This window comes from Arachis ipaensis, chromosome B7 (genome assembly GCF_059453495.1).
Source record: "Arachis ipaensis isolate K30076 ecotype BB chromosome B7, ASM5945349v1, whole genome shotgun sequence".
NCBI classification, from domain to species: Eukaryota; Viridiplantae; Streptophyta; class Magnoliopsida; order Fabales; family Fabaceae; genus Arachis; species Arachis ipaensis.
Genome location: NC_142442.1, coordinates 122792283 through 122807381, shown reverse-complemented (window position 1 = coordinate 122807381; position 15099 = coordinate 122792283). Strand labels below are relative to the sequence as shown.

The 15099-nt window shown below is 37.9% G+C and overlaps 1 non-coding gene across 1 annotated transcript; it reads right to left on the bottom strand.

The window, feature by feature from the left end:
- Window positions 1-13356: 13356 nt before the first annotated feature.
- Window positions 13357-13464, bottom strand: LOC148553965 (small nucleolar RNA R71). Its single transcript, XR_015893565.1, has one exon. It is a non-coding gene; the product is annotated as a small nucleolar RNA R71 (small nucleolar RNA).
- Between the last annotated feature and the right edge of the window lie 1635 nt (window positions 13465-15099).

Genomic DNA, 15099 nt, shown 5'->3' with positions numbered 1-15099 from the left:
GTTTTCTTGACTCTTGGCCTAGGCTAAGGGAATTGAGTGACCTGGAGTCATTGGGTCTCATTAAATTGGTGATTTGAGAACCCTTGGTGGTCAATTTGATAACCATTGCTACTAGCCTACTACTAAGTCAATTAGTAGCTAGGTTAGGACTTATGGATTGATGTTGATCAAGCCATTTGACATACTTCAAGCATAGAAGTACACTTAATGATCTTGGTTCCTCATAATTGTCAATATATGGTTTGTTGACAAGGATAGTGATCTCAATTCCTATGCTTAGCCAAGAGTTGTTTGCCTTTCTTTATTAGTTCTTGTCATTTATTTTCTTGTTATTTACTTTTCTTGTTAACTACAAATCAAACCTCTTGTTTTTCATAGCCAATAATTGAGCACTTCATTGCAATTCCTTGTGAGACGACCCGATGTTTAAATACTTCGGTTAATTCTTATTGGGATTTGTACTTGTGACAACCAATATTTTTGCATGTGAGGATTCTTTGTCGATTTAGAACTATACTTGCAACGAGATTTCATTTGTGAAATTCTAAACCATACAAAGAAACCGAGCATCAAAATGGCGCCATTGCCGGGGAATTGCAATGGTGCTTTGTTATTGGCTATTGTGAATATGTGAATATGTTTGTCTTTTACTTGTTTGTTAGTATTTGTTAGGTTTAGGACTTTGTTGCTTATTTTTGTTAGCTTTTGCTTTTATTTGCTACTATGAATTCTCATCCCTTTGGCTATGAGTTTGGTTCAAATTATGTTGTAGGAAATGGGAGCTACAATGAGAATGTGCATCCAGGATAGAACAATCAAAGATGGGAGGAGCCTCAAGGAATTGATTACTCCTCTTGGCAACAACAACCTCCGGTTTCCTATAGGTATAATTCCAATCCTAATGCATATCAATCTAATGGATGTGGTGACCCTTATTGTGATTGTCAACAACCACCACCATATGCCTATGAACCACCTCTTCAACATGGTTTTGAACCACCTTACTCACAAGCCTCATACCACCAACCACCTCCATATGACCCCAACCCATATCCACTATACCAACCACCTTGTGAACCATATGAACCATATGTAGAACCACCCCAATTCTACCACCAATACCCTCAAGAACCACCACCTCCATACTATTACCAAGATGAATCATTTCCCATGTATGATAACTTTTAACCACAAAATGAATTCTCCTTTTCACCACAACCCTCCATGGAAGAACACCCATATCCATCAATCCAAGAGCAATATAATCCTAATTATACTAGTCAAGCGGAACAAGAGCCAATGGATCGTCTCAAGGAAGCAATGGATCGGCTTCAAGTAATAATCCGTCAAAAGGAGCGAGAGGAAGCCCAAAGGATGAATGAAGCTATCGAGGCTAACCTTGCCAAAATTAAAGCCACATTGGACTCATAGGACTCATGCAACAAGTAAAGCACCTCCACAGATGAATGTGAGAAATCAACCAAAGAGTGGAGTATGAAGGAGATTCTAGAATCCCAATATGAGGAAAGGAGATGGGGTCTGTCTTGCAACAAGTGGAGAGTGAAGAGATTGTTAATGAAGAAGAAGTGGTTGAAGAGCTAGGCGAAATTGAACAAGAGGTGGATTTCAAGCTTGAAGACACTTCCATACCAAGTGATATTGTTGATGATCTTGTGGAAGTTGTTGAACCTTCTTCCAATGAGCTTGAAATTGGTGTTGAGGAGTGGTGCATGGCAGAAGTTAACCAATTAAGAGATTTTATTTAAGAGAATAGCGTTATATGTATAGCTCTTAACTGGCTAAGATCTGTCTCACCAATTTAAAAAGGGTTTTCACAAATTTTAGAAATAAAATACTGGGAGAATGAGTCCCAGGTCGTCTCCCAACGAGTTGCAGGAAAGAGTGCTATTTTATTAATTAGAAAATTCCCAGAAAGTTGAGTTTTGGTAATGAGAAATTAAAATAATTGTGCATTAAAGCAATAAAAATAAACTAAGAATAATTATTGATTTTCTAAATAAAAGGCCTTGACTGGGGGAATAATTAAGTGGAACTTCTATTCTTGTTGGGATCTTCTCAAGTGTGGTGTAAAAAGGTTGTTGTTCTCACTCGATTACCCCTTACTAAATAAGGGAAAGTATGGTGATTGAACTAACTCTTACCCTCAGATCCTAGTCCTCTCCCTTGGGGAGGTCCAGTGTTAGTAGGAATGGAATTAGCTAACAACGTCCAGTTTAACTAAGCACTTGAGCATTCCAACTCAAGTATCGCCTCTTAATCAACCCCATGTCAAGTAGAAATTCTACTCCATTGACATGAAATTAATAATCATAAAAATATGAGGAGACATAATTAAATAAAATAAAATAGAGAATTGAAATCAATTAAAATAAAAATACTTCTATATATTGATAAATTCGAAACGCAACATAATTGTCTGAACAGAATCAATGAGTAACTAATTAAAAATAAGGGAATAAGGAAACGAACTAAAGTAATGTCTTCAACGTAGAAAATGACTCTCAGCATCCAAAAATCCAAACAAAAACATAAACTATCAATGTAATGCAACTCTAAAAACTCAGATCTGAAACTAAGTGTAATCCTAATGTGATGAATCTGAATGTTTGTGGATACCTCTTGAGTTTCTACATGTTCCCTAGGTTTAGTCTGTGTTTCTGGGCCAAAAACTGGGTCAAAAAGCGGCCCGAAATTGCCCCCAGCGTATTCTATTATTTTTGCAGATCGCGCAGGTCATGCGTACGCGTCGTCCATGCGTTCGCGTCAGTCATCTCCTTAGTTTCTTGTGTTCCTTCTATTTTTGCAAGCCTCCTCTCCAATTTCTAAGTCATTCATGCCCTATGAAACCTGAAACACTTAACACACGGATCATGGCATCGAATGGGATAAAGGAGAATTAAAATATATAATTAAAGGTCTCTAGGAAGCAAGTTTTCAACCATGGAGTGATTTTGGGAAGGAATTGTAAATACATGCTTATCATATGAATAAGTGGGTAAAAATTTGATAAAACCACACAATTAAACACAATATAAACCATAAAATAATGGTTTATCAACCTCCCCACACTTAAACATTAGCATGTTCTCATGCTTAGTTGAAGGAGATAAAGTAAATGAGTAGGGACATGTAAAACTCATGCAATGCAATGCAACCTATATATGTATATGAATGCAACTATATGATTCGTGTCTACTTGGTTAAAAGTAAATAAGCTCTTTCAAGACAATTATAAATTAGATTTCACTAACTCAATTTATATAGTAAATACAGGTAACATTGTAAGAAGACAGCTCATGAAAGCAGAGAACATAGAATTAAACACTGAACCCTTACTAGTAGTGTATGTGCACTCAAATCACTCAAGTATATAGGGTAATCACTCTACTCTTCTCTAATTATGCTTTCTAAATTTTTGTTCTCCACCTAATCAATCAACAATATTTAACATACCAATGCAAACATCATGAGGTCTTTTCAAGGTTGTAATGGGGCTAAGGTAAGGGTAAGGGTATATATATATATATATGGCTAAGTGAGCTACAAATTGAATCTTTAATTAACCTAACTTTAGAATCATGCCTAGCTACCCATAGTCTTCACTTTTGTATTACATACTCATGCATAAACTTTTTTTAAATTTTATCACATATGCATTGATCTTTGGACTTAACTTAACTTAGAATCGGGGTAATTTTGTTCCCTCATATTTATTTAAATATATTTTTATTATTATTATTTATCTCTTTTTTTTTAACATGAAAATAAATATAGCTTATCAATGCACATGAATTTTTAATTTTTATAGTTTCACATGAGTAGGCACCCAAATTCCCATTATTTTATCATGACACATCCCTTTATTAACCCTTGTTCCTACAATCTTCCCATACTCAATTAACACACAATTTCTATTTTAAGCTAACCAAAGATTCAATTGGGATATTTAATTGTTTTTCCGCTTAAGGCTAGTAATGTGGTAAAATATAGAACAAATGGGATTAAAAAGACTCAAAATGGCTAACAAAGGTAATTTAAAGGGTAGGCTTATTTGGGATAAGTGAGCTAAAATCAAACAATGGCCTCAATCATATGCAAGCATGTAAATACATTAAACATTGGACATATAGGATGAAACAAAATAAGATTACAATCATAGAGAAGTAAACACACAAGAATAAAATATTTATGGTTAAATAATGTAACCATGTAATTAAGCTCAAATCTCACAGGTTGTGTGTTCTAGCTTTTTAAACTATGTTCCAAATACAACTTCAAACAAGTTTACACAAAGGTTTTGATTTAAATTAGTGAAATTTTTTAAAAAGTAGGGTCTTAGAAGAAACTTATTATTTTTAATCAAGTAGAACATGCATGTAATTAACCTATTACTACGCAATCTATCCTATTCTACAAAAGAAAAATTAACTAAATATCCTATTTTACTGGTGTTTAAGGAAAAGAAATTACCTCTGGAAGTCAGGTACACCTCCCCACACTTAAGGCTTTGCACCGTCCTTGGTGCCATCTGTCAGGAACAAAGGGGGGCTGGTAGCAGCATCTCCACCATCGGGATCGTCATGGCTCCCTGTACTGGTAAATGAAGTGGACTCCGAGGTGTCTGGGTCTTTGTAGTTTCCCAAAAGTAGCTCTTTGAGGTATGTGAATCGGCGCTTGTTACGGTGCTCTCTTAGCTTTGCTTTGTGTTCCTGCCGATCCAACCTTTCAAGTATCTGATGGAGCAGTTGGTTTGTTATAGGTGCTTGTGGTGTTGAAGGAGGAATATCTTCAGCCGGTTCTGTAGGCTGGCTTGTAGTGGCTGCTGGTAGTCTGATATATTTCCCGTTAGGGACGTACTGATCATCCCTTGGGAGTATGACTTTGGTGTCCCCAGCTCTGTAGGGGACTCCAGCTGCTAAGACGAGATCTGAAACCAAGGCGGGGAAAGGTAAGTTGCCCGCTATCTATACGTGTCCCATTGCATTCTCTTGGTAAGTTTAGGTGTTGGTCTGTAAGAATACACCAAAGTAAAACAGCCATGTCTGCAGTGAAGGAGGACTCGTGAGTGCTCGTAAATATATAATGGGACATGATCTGTGCCCATACTCGAGCCTCCAAGGTAAGTGGTGAAGCCGATATCCCTTTTGGTTGGGATCGGTGGTATCCGTAGATCCATCTGCTGCCAGGTTGTGCTATAACTCTGAAAATGATGTCCCAGTCAAATTGGTATGTCTGGCACTTGAGTGAGACTTCTTGAAATGCGTCCAATCCTTCTGGAGCAGGGGGAAGATCTAAAGCTTGTTGAATGGCCTATTCCATTATGGGGACTTGCTTCTGACAGACATAGACAGACTGCCTGGTTGGCATGTGAATGTTGGAGTAGAATTCTACTACCCATGAGAGATTAACCTATCGTGGCTGTCTCCGTATGAATCCCCATTGTCTTCATTCAATTTGCGGCTCAACAAATTCAGCAATGCGGGTTGGGAGGATGAGAAGGTATTCATTGTTGTAATTCCTCTCCGCCAGGATGGGGAACATCTGCTCACAGTAGCGGTTAGGGAACCGCGCAGTGTCCTTTGCTGGGAAGGCTTTTTCTTTTTTGTTGACCTTGATGATCCTCTTGATTCTTTTTGTTGAGGGCTTTACTACTGTTGAAGATGGCTCTGCCACTAATGCTCTTTTTGTACCTTTCCTTGCTGGTGGTTTGGGGGTAGCTTTCTCTTTACCTTTCTTGGTGGCCATCTTGAAAAAGGAAAGAGAAAGTAATATGTAAAGCGAAGGGTTCGAGCAAGGGAGTGAACATGATGGTTGATAATCAATGCACGGTGAAGAAGGATGTCGTTAACACATGGTCTAGACTACATGTGAAAAGTTCATCAAAGGTAATGTATTAAGTGCATGTTATGGCAACTAAATGCAAGATGTTTATTGGCATGCTGGCAAAGGCATGAGTAGCACAGATCAAGCATTCAATGTCCAAGTTAGATTACCAAGTCTTTCAAACTAATAACCTTTTTGTATTGACAATTAAATTAAATTAATAAAATATAAAAGGGGTTTTGTGAAAAGCAAGCATTAAGGTAGTATCATAACATGAAAGTAGTGCAAGATGCCATACAGACTTTTTCACAAACACATAGCATGCATGGTAAATATGTTTTTGAAAATATAAAATAGAACATGCAAGTAATCCTTTTAAAAAGTAATATTAATTGTCAAATAAAATCATGATAATCCACAAGCAAAATATAGAAAATAAAGACCTAAATAAATTTCCAACACCAATTAAAAGGAATAAAAAGAAAGAAGAAGAAAAAGAAAAAGAAAATATAGATAAAGAAGGTAAAAAGAAAAAGAAGAATAAAACATAATAAAAAAATAAGAATAATAATGGAAAAGTAAAGAAGGAAGAAGAAAATAAAAAACCTTGATAATGGTGGTGAAAAAGAAAGAAAAAAGGGAGAGTAAAAAGTGAGAAAGAGTAATAAGGAAGAAGGGAGAAGAAGGAAGAAAGAAGGGATAAGAAAAATTAGGATTTGGGGAAGAAAAGATAAGATATTTTGGCTGATCTGGATATTCTGTGCGCCGCACGTGACACGGACGCGTGGATCACGCGGTCGCGTGATGTGCAATAAATACAGGTGACGCGGACGCGTGGGTCACGCGATCGCGTGAGCTGAAATGTGCGATTGGCGCGAGGGCAGCGACGCGTTCGCGCAACTCTCTGTGTTAAACTCATTTTGCCAAAACTTAAGGTGACGCGATCGCGTGGTTGACGCAATCGCATGAATAGCCATGTTTGGAAGACGACGCGGCCGCGTGACAGGGCTGGTGCTTCTAGCTCACTCCAGCCCCACTCCATTGCAACTTGCTGCCATACACCCTTTTTACGTCGATTTTTTAGGGTCACGCATTCGCGTGGGTGACGCAGACGCGTGGGAGGCTTATTTTCCAAATGACGCAACCGCCTGGGTGATGCGGACGCGTGGGCATGTTTATGCCTAAGGCACGCCTCCAGCCACGTTTTCGCGTGACTCTCTGTCCAATTCTCTTTTCTTCAATACGCCATGGTGACGCAGACGCGTCACCGACGCTGTCGCGTCGCGTGCGTGCTTTCTTTTTTTTTTTAAATAAAATGCAGAATGCTCATGCAAACTATATACAGCTATATGCAGGGATGATGAGAAGAGTCATTACCATCATAAAAATAAAGTAAAAACAAAACTAAGACTGAAACGGAACGATCATACCATGGTGGGTTGTCTCCCACCTAGCACTTTGCTTTTACATCCTTAAGTTGGACGCTCTTTAGGCTCATTATGCTTCTCTTGGTGGGTCTTCCAAGAGGAAGATCTCTAGTTCCTTTTGATTCTTCATCTTCTCACCATGATAAAGTTTAGGCGATGTCCATTGACCTTTAGAAATTTGGAGCTAGTAAGATGACGCAGGTGGAAAACTCTGTATAGCTCTACCTTCTCTACTCTGTATGGACCTTCCTATCTTGATCTCAGTTTACCTGGCATGAGCCTCAGTCTGGAGTTATATAGTAGAACTAACTCCCCTAGTCTGAATTCTTTCCATTTAATGTGCTTGTCATGGACAACCTTCATTTTCTCCTTGTAACGCCTGGAGTTATCATATGCTTCTAGGCGGAGGTTCTCTAGTTCTGCTAGTTGTAGCTTTCTTTCAGCACCAGATTTCGTAAGATTCATGTTGCATTCCCTTACAGCCCAGAAAGCCTTGTGTTCTACCTCTACGAGGAGGTGGCAAGCCTTTCCATATACCAAGCGGAAGGGGCTCATCCCAATGGGTGTCTTGTACGCTGTTCTATATGCCCAGAGTGCATCTTGTAGCCTGGCACTCCAGCCCTTCCTATGAGATTTTACTATCTTCTCCAGAATACGTTTAATCTCTCTGTTAGAGACTTCTGCTTGCCTATTGGTCTGGGGATGTTAGGCTGTTGCTACTTTGTGAATTATCCCATGCTTTTTCAGTAATCCTGTTAGTCTCCTGTTACAAAAATGGATGCCTTGATCATTCACGATTGCTCGTGGTGATCCAAAGCGACTGATAATATGGTTTCTAACAAAGGAAACAACAGTGTTAGCATCATCAGTGCGGGTAGGAATTGCTTTCACTCACTTAGAAACATAATCTACGGCTAACAGTATATAAAAGTAACCATTAGAATTTGGAAATGGACCCATGAAGTCAATGCCCCAAACATAAAAAATTTCACAGAAAAGCATAAGCTGTTGAGGCATCTCATCCCTCTTAGATATATTACCAAACCTTTGGCATGGGGAACAAGATTTACAAAATTCAGCAGCATCTTTAAAAAGAGTAGGCCACCAGAATCCACAGTCTAGAATTTTTCTAGCTATTCTTTGAGGGCCAAAATGTCCTCCACTCTCAGATGAGTGGCAGGCCTCTAAAATGGACTGGAATTCTGATTGAGGCACACACCGTCTAATTACCTGGTCAGCACCACACCTCCATAAATATGGATCGTCCCATATATAATATTTGGACTCGCTTTTCAGCTTGTCTCCTAGTGCTTAGTAAAATTTGGAGGAAAAGTGTGGCTAACTAGATAATTAGCTACAGGTGCATACCAAGGAATTACTTTAGATACTGCTTGTAAGTTATCAAATGGGAAATTATCATTTATAGGAGAGGAGTCACTCTTAACGTGCTCAAGGCGACTCAAGTGGTCTGCCACTAAATTCTGGTTACCACTCCTATCCTTAATTTCTAAATCAAATTCTTGTAGCAGCAGTATCCAACGTATTAGCCTTGGTTTGGACTCCTTTTTAGCTAATAAATATTTTAGAGCTGCATGGTCTGAGTACACTACTACCTTAGTACCAAGTAAATAGACTCGGAATTTATCCAGAGCAAAAACAATAGCAAGAAGCTATTTTTCAGTAGTAGTATAATTAGATTGAGCAGCATCTAGAGTCTTAGATGCATAAGCGACTACAAAAGGGTCCTTACCTTCGTGCTGAGCCAGCGCCGCTCCTACTGCATGGTTGGAAGCATCACACATAATTTCAAACGGCTGGCTCCAGTCTGGTCCTCTCACAATTGGAGCTTGAGTCAGGGCGATTTTCAGCTTATCAAATGCTTGCATACAGCTTTCACTGAACTCGAACTCAATTTCCTTCTGTAGCAATCTGGATAAAGGTAATGCTACCTTACTGAAGTTCTTAATGAATCTCCTATAAAAACCTGCGTGGCCAAGGAACGAACGGACTTCCCTCACAGAGGAGGGGTAAGGTAAACTAGAAATAACATCCACCTTTGCTGGATCTACAGAAATGCCAGTGTTAGACATAACATGTCCTAGTACAATTCCTTGTTTGGCCATAAAGTGACATTTTTCAAATTTTAATACAAGGTTTGTACTATCATATCTGTCTAACACTCTAGATAAACTATCCAAGTAAAGGCTAAATGAATCATCATATATGCTAAAATCATCCATAAAAACTTCTATACAGTTCTCAATAAGATCAGAGAAAAGACTCATCATGCATCTTTGGAAAGTAGCAGGTGCATTGCATAAGCCAAAGGGCATTCTCTTATAAGCATAAGTCCCAAAAGGACATGTAAAAGTAGTCTTTTCCTGATCTTCAGGAGCTATATGAATTTGAAAGTATCCTGTATAACCATCTAAGAAACAATAATGAGATTTTCCTGACAGGTGATCAAGCATCTGATCAACGAATGGCAAGGGATATTGATCCTTGCGAGTGGCTTGGTTGAGACGCCTATAGTCAATACAAACTCTCCATGAATTCTGCACTCTAGTTGTCAAGAGCTCTCCGTGCTCATTTCTTATTGTTGTGACTCCAGACTTCTTGGGCACCACTTGTACTGGACTGACCTATTCATTGTCTGAGATGGGGTAAATGATATCTGCTTCAAGTAATCTGGTTACTTTTTTCTTGACAACTTCTAAGATGGTGGGATTCAATCTTCTTTGAGGCTGACAGATAGGCTTTGCTCCTTCTTCTAAGAATATTCTGTGTTCATAAACTTGAGGACTAATGCCTACTATATCCGCCAAGCTCCATCCAATTGCTTTCTTATATTTTCTCAGCACACTGAGTAGCTGTTCTTCCTGTTGAGAAGTGAGTTCCTTTGCAATGATGACTGGGAACTTCTGCTTGTCCTCAAGGTAAGCATACTTGAGGTGTGGAGGAAGGGGCTTTAATTCTAATTTCTGCTCATAGCTAGGCTCTGGATCATTCGGGACTGGTGATAATGGTAAAGTCTTCTCATTATTTTCAGAAAGTGTCCCCACACTTAGACCTTGCTCCATGTACTTTTCTTCTAATTCTTCCTGGTGAACTTCAGCTACATTTTCATCAATAATATCACATTGGAAGATAGAATAATTTTCCGGAGGGTGCTTCATAGTTTCGTTTAAACTGAAACTCACTGTTCTGCCATCTATCTCAAAAGAGTAAGTTCCTGAGAATGCATCCAGCTTGAACTTTGAAGTCTTCAGGAATGGTCTTCCAAGCAGGATTGATGATGGTCTTCCTGAGTCATTAGGGGGCATTTCCAGGATGTAGAAATCAATGGGAAATGTGAGCCCCTTAATGCTCACTAGTACATCTTCAGCAATTCCAACTACTGTAATAATGCTTTTATCTGCTAACACAAAACGAGCTGCCAACCTTTTTAAGGGAGGGAGCCTCAAAGTATCATATATGGACAAAGGCATTATACTAACACATGCTCCTAAATAACACATACAGTTAGAAAATATCATACCTCCAATGGTACAGTTAATCATACATGGACCTAGATCACTACATTTTTCAGGTATATTTCCCATTGGTGCACGAAATTGTGATACATATCCATGCACCAAGTTTTTGGCGCCGTTGCCAGGGATTGTTCGAGTTTGGACAACTGACGGTTCATCTTGTTGCTCAGATTAGGTAATTTTCTTTTTGTTTTCTTTTCAAAAAAAAATTTTCTCAAAAATATTTCTAAAATTTTCTCATCTGTTTTCGAAAAAAAAAATAATAAAAATTTTTTCAAAAATATATTTTTCTTCAAAATTTTTAAGAATGAATTCTAGTGTTTCATAAAGCATGTTGAAGCCTGGCTGGCTGTAAAGCCATGTCTATTCCTTTGGGAATGAGTATGTCAGGCGTGTCATGTCAGAATTACATGCTGAAGCTTGGCTGGCCATTGGCCATGTCTAGTGTTTTGGACCGGAGCTTTCATTGAAAGCTTGGCTGGCTAGTGAGCCATGTCTAATTCCTGGACTGAAGCTTTAGACTAAGAATGCAAGATTCCTGGAATTCATATTAAAAATTTTGGAATCCTTATTTTTCTCTTTCAATTAATTTTTCGAAAAATCCAAAAAAATTAGAAAATCATAAAAAAAATCAAAAACAATTTTTGTACTTCTAGATTGAGTCATAAGTCATGTCATAAGTTTGGTGTCAATTGCATGTGCATCTTGCATTTTTCGAAAATTTCATGCATTCATAGTGTTCTTCATGATCTTCAAGTTGTTCTTGGTAAGTCTTCTTGTTTGATCTTGATGATTTTTTGTTTTGTGTCTTTTCATGTTTATCATATGCATTCTTGAATTCTTAGTGTCTAAGCATTAAAGAATTCTAAGTTTGGTCTCTTGCATGTTTTTTTTGCATTAAAAATTTTTCAAAAATATGTTCTTGATGTTCATCATGACATTCATAGTGTTCTTGGTGTTCATCTTGACGTTCATAGCATTCTTGCATGCATTCATTGTTTTGATCTAAAAATTTCATGCATTGCATCATTTTTCTTGTTTTTCTCTCTCATCATAAAAATTCAAAAATAAAAAAAAATATATTTCCCATTTTCTCTCATCAAATTCGAAAATTTGGATTGACTTTTTCAAAAATTTTTAAAATCAAATTGTTTCTCATGAGTCAAATCAAATTTTCAATTTGAAAATCTTATCTTTTTCAAAATCTTTTTCAAAAATCAAATCTTTTTCAAAATTCTTAGTTATTTTTGAAAATTCCAAAAATATTTTTCAAAAATCTTTTTCTTATTTTTATATCAAATTTTCGAAAATAACATGAACAATTAATGTTTTGATTCAAAAATTTCAAGTTTGTTACTTGCTTGTTAAGAAAGATTCAAACTTTAAGTCCTAGAATCATATCTTGTGATTTCTTATGAATCAAGTCATTAATTGTGATTTTAAAAATCAAATCTTTTTCAAAACTAATTTCAATCATATCTTTTCAAAAATATCTTCTTATCTTATCTTTTTCAAAAATATCTTTTCAAAATATCTTTTCTAACTTCCTAACTTCTTATCTTTTCAAAATTTGTTTCAACTAACTAACTAACTTTTTGTTTGTTTCTTAACTTTTTCAAAACTACCTAACTAACTCTCTCTCTCAATTTTCGAAAATATCTTCTCCCTTTTTCAAAAATGTCTTTTTAATTAACTAATTATTCATATTTTTATTTTTAATTTAAAAAAAAATTTCGAAAAAAAATACTAACATTTTTCAAAAACCATTTTCGAAAATTACTAACTCTTTTTCAAAATAATTTTCGAAAATTATCCCTCCCCCATCTTATTCTATTTATTCATTCATATTCTAACATCTCATCTCACATCTCTACCATCCTCACAGTTGTGTTTCTTCCATTATATTACATTCCTTGTCTCCCCCTCTTCTTCTACTCACACAGGGATCCCTATACTGTGGTATAAAGGATCTCTATTATTATTATTATTATTTTTTTTTGTGCCTTCTTCTTTGTCATATGAGCAGGAGCAAGGACAAGAACATTCTTGTTGAAGCAGATCCAGAACCTGAAAGGACTCTGAAGAGAAAATTAAGAGAAGCTAAAATACAACAATCCAGAGAAAACCTTTCAGAAATTTTCGAACAGGAAGAGGAGATGACAGCCAAAAATAATAATAATGTAAGGAAGATGCTTGGTGACTTTACTGCACCTAATTCCAATTTACATGGAAGAAGCATCTCCATTCCTGCCATTGGAGCAAACAACTTTGAGCTGAAACCTCAATTAGTTTCTCTGATGCAGCAGAACTGCAAGTTTCATGGACTTCCATCTGAAGATCCTTTTGAGTTCTTAGCTGAATTCTTGCAGATATGTGATACTGTCAAGACTAATGGAGTAGATCCTGAAGTCTACAGGCTCATGCTTTTCCCTTTTGCTGTAAGAGACAGAGCTAGATTATGGTTGGATTCTCAACCCAAAGACAGCCTGAACTCTTGGGATAAGCTGGTCACGGCTTTCTTAGCCAAGTACTTTCCTCCTCAAAAGCTGAGCAAGCTTAGAGCTGATGTTCAAACCTTCAGACAGAAAGAAGGTGAATCCCTCTATGAAGCTTGGGAAAGATACAAACAGTTGACCAAAAAGTGTCCCTCTGACATGCTTTCAGAATGGACCATCCTGGATATATTCTATGATGGTTTATCTGAGCTATCAAAGATGTCACTGGACACTTCTGCAGGTGGATCCATTCACCTAAAGAAAACGCCTGCAGAAGCTCAAGAACTCATTGACATGGTTGCTAATAACCAGTTCATGTACACTTCTGAAAGGAATCCTGTGAACAATGGGACGCCTATAAAGAAGGGAGTTCTTGAAGTTGATACTCTAAATGCCATATTGGCTCAGAATAAAATATTGACTCAGCAAGTCAATATGATCTCTCAGAGTCTGCATGGAATGCAAGCTGCATCCAACAGTACTCAAGAGGCTTCTTATGAAGAAGAAGCTTATGATCCTGAGAACCCTGCAATAGCAGAGGTGAATTACTTAGGTGAACCTTATGGAAACACCTATAACTCATCATGGAGAAATCATCCAAATTTCTCATGGAAGGATCAAAAGCCTCAACAAGGCTTTAATAATGGTGGAAGAAACAGGTTTAGCAATGGCAAGCCTTTTCCATCATCCACTCAGCAACAGACAGAGAATTCTGAGCAGAACCCATCTAGCTTAGCAAACTTAGTCTCTGATCTATCCAAGGCCACTGTGAGTTTCATGAATGAAACAAGGTCTTCCATTAGAAATTTGGAAGCACAAGTAGGCCAGCTGAGTAAAAGGATCACTGAAATCCCTCCCAGTACTCTCCCAAGCAATACAGAAGAGAATCCAAAAGGAGAGTGCAAGGCCATTAACATAAGCAAAATGGCCGAACCCAATGAGGGAAAGGAGGACGTGAATCCCAAGGAGGAAGACCTCCTGGGACGTCCAGTGATCAATAAGGAGCTTCCCTCTGAGGAACCAAAGGACTCTGAGGCTCATCTAGAGACCATAGAGATTCCATTGAACCTCCTTATGCCCTTCATGAGCTCTGATGAGTATTCCTCTTCTGAAGAGAATGAGGATGTTACTGAAGAGCAAACTGCCAAGTTTCTTGGTGCAATCATGAAGCTGAATGCCAAATTATTTGGTATTGATACTTGGGAAGTTGAACCTCCCTTGTTCATCAATGAACTAAGTGATCTGGATCAACTGACATTGCCTCAGAAGAGACAGGATCCTAGAATGTTCATAATACCCTGTACCATAGGCACCATGATCTTTAAGGCCCTGTGTGACCTTGGTTCAGGGATAAACCTCATGCCCCTCTCTGTAATAGAGAAACTGGGAATCTATGGGGTGCAAGCTGCTAAAATCTCATTAGAGATGGCAGACAGTTCAAGAAAACAGGCTTATGGACAAGTAGAGGACGTGTTAGTAAAGGTTGAAGACCTTTACATCCCTGCTGATTTCATAGTCCTGGATACTGGAAAGGAAGAGGATGAATCCATCATCCTAGGAAGACCTTTCTTGGCCACAGCAAGAGCTGTGATCGATGTTGACAGAGGTGAAATAGTCCTTCAATGGAATGAGAACTCCCTTGTGTTCAAAACTCAAGGACCTCCCTCTACAACCATGGAGAGGAAGCAGAAAAAGCTTCTCTCAAAGCAGAGTCAACCAGAGCCCCCACAGTCAAACTCTAAGTTTGGTGTTGGGAGGCCACAACCAAACTCTAAGTTTGGTGTTGAACTCCCATATCCA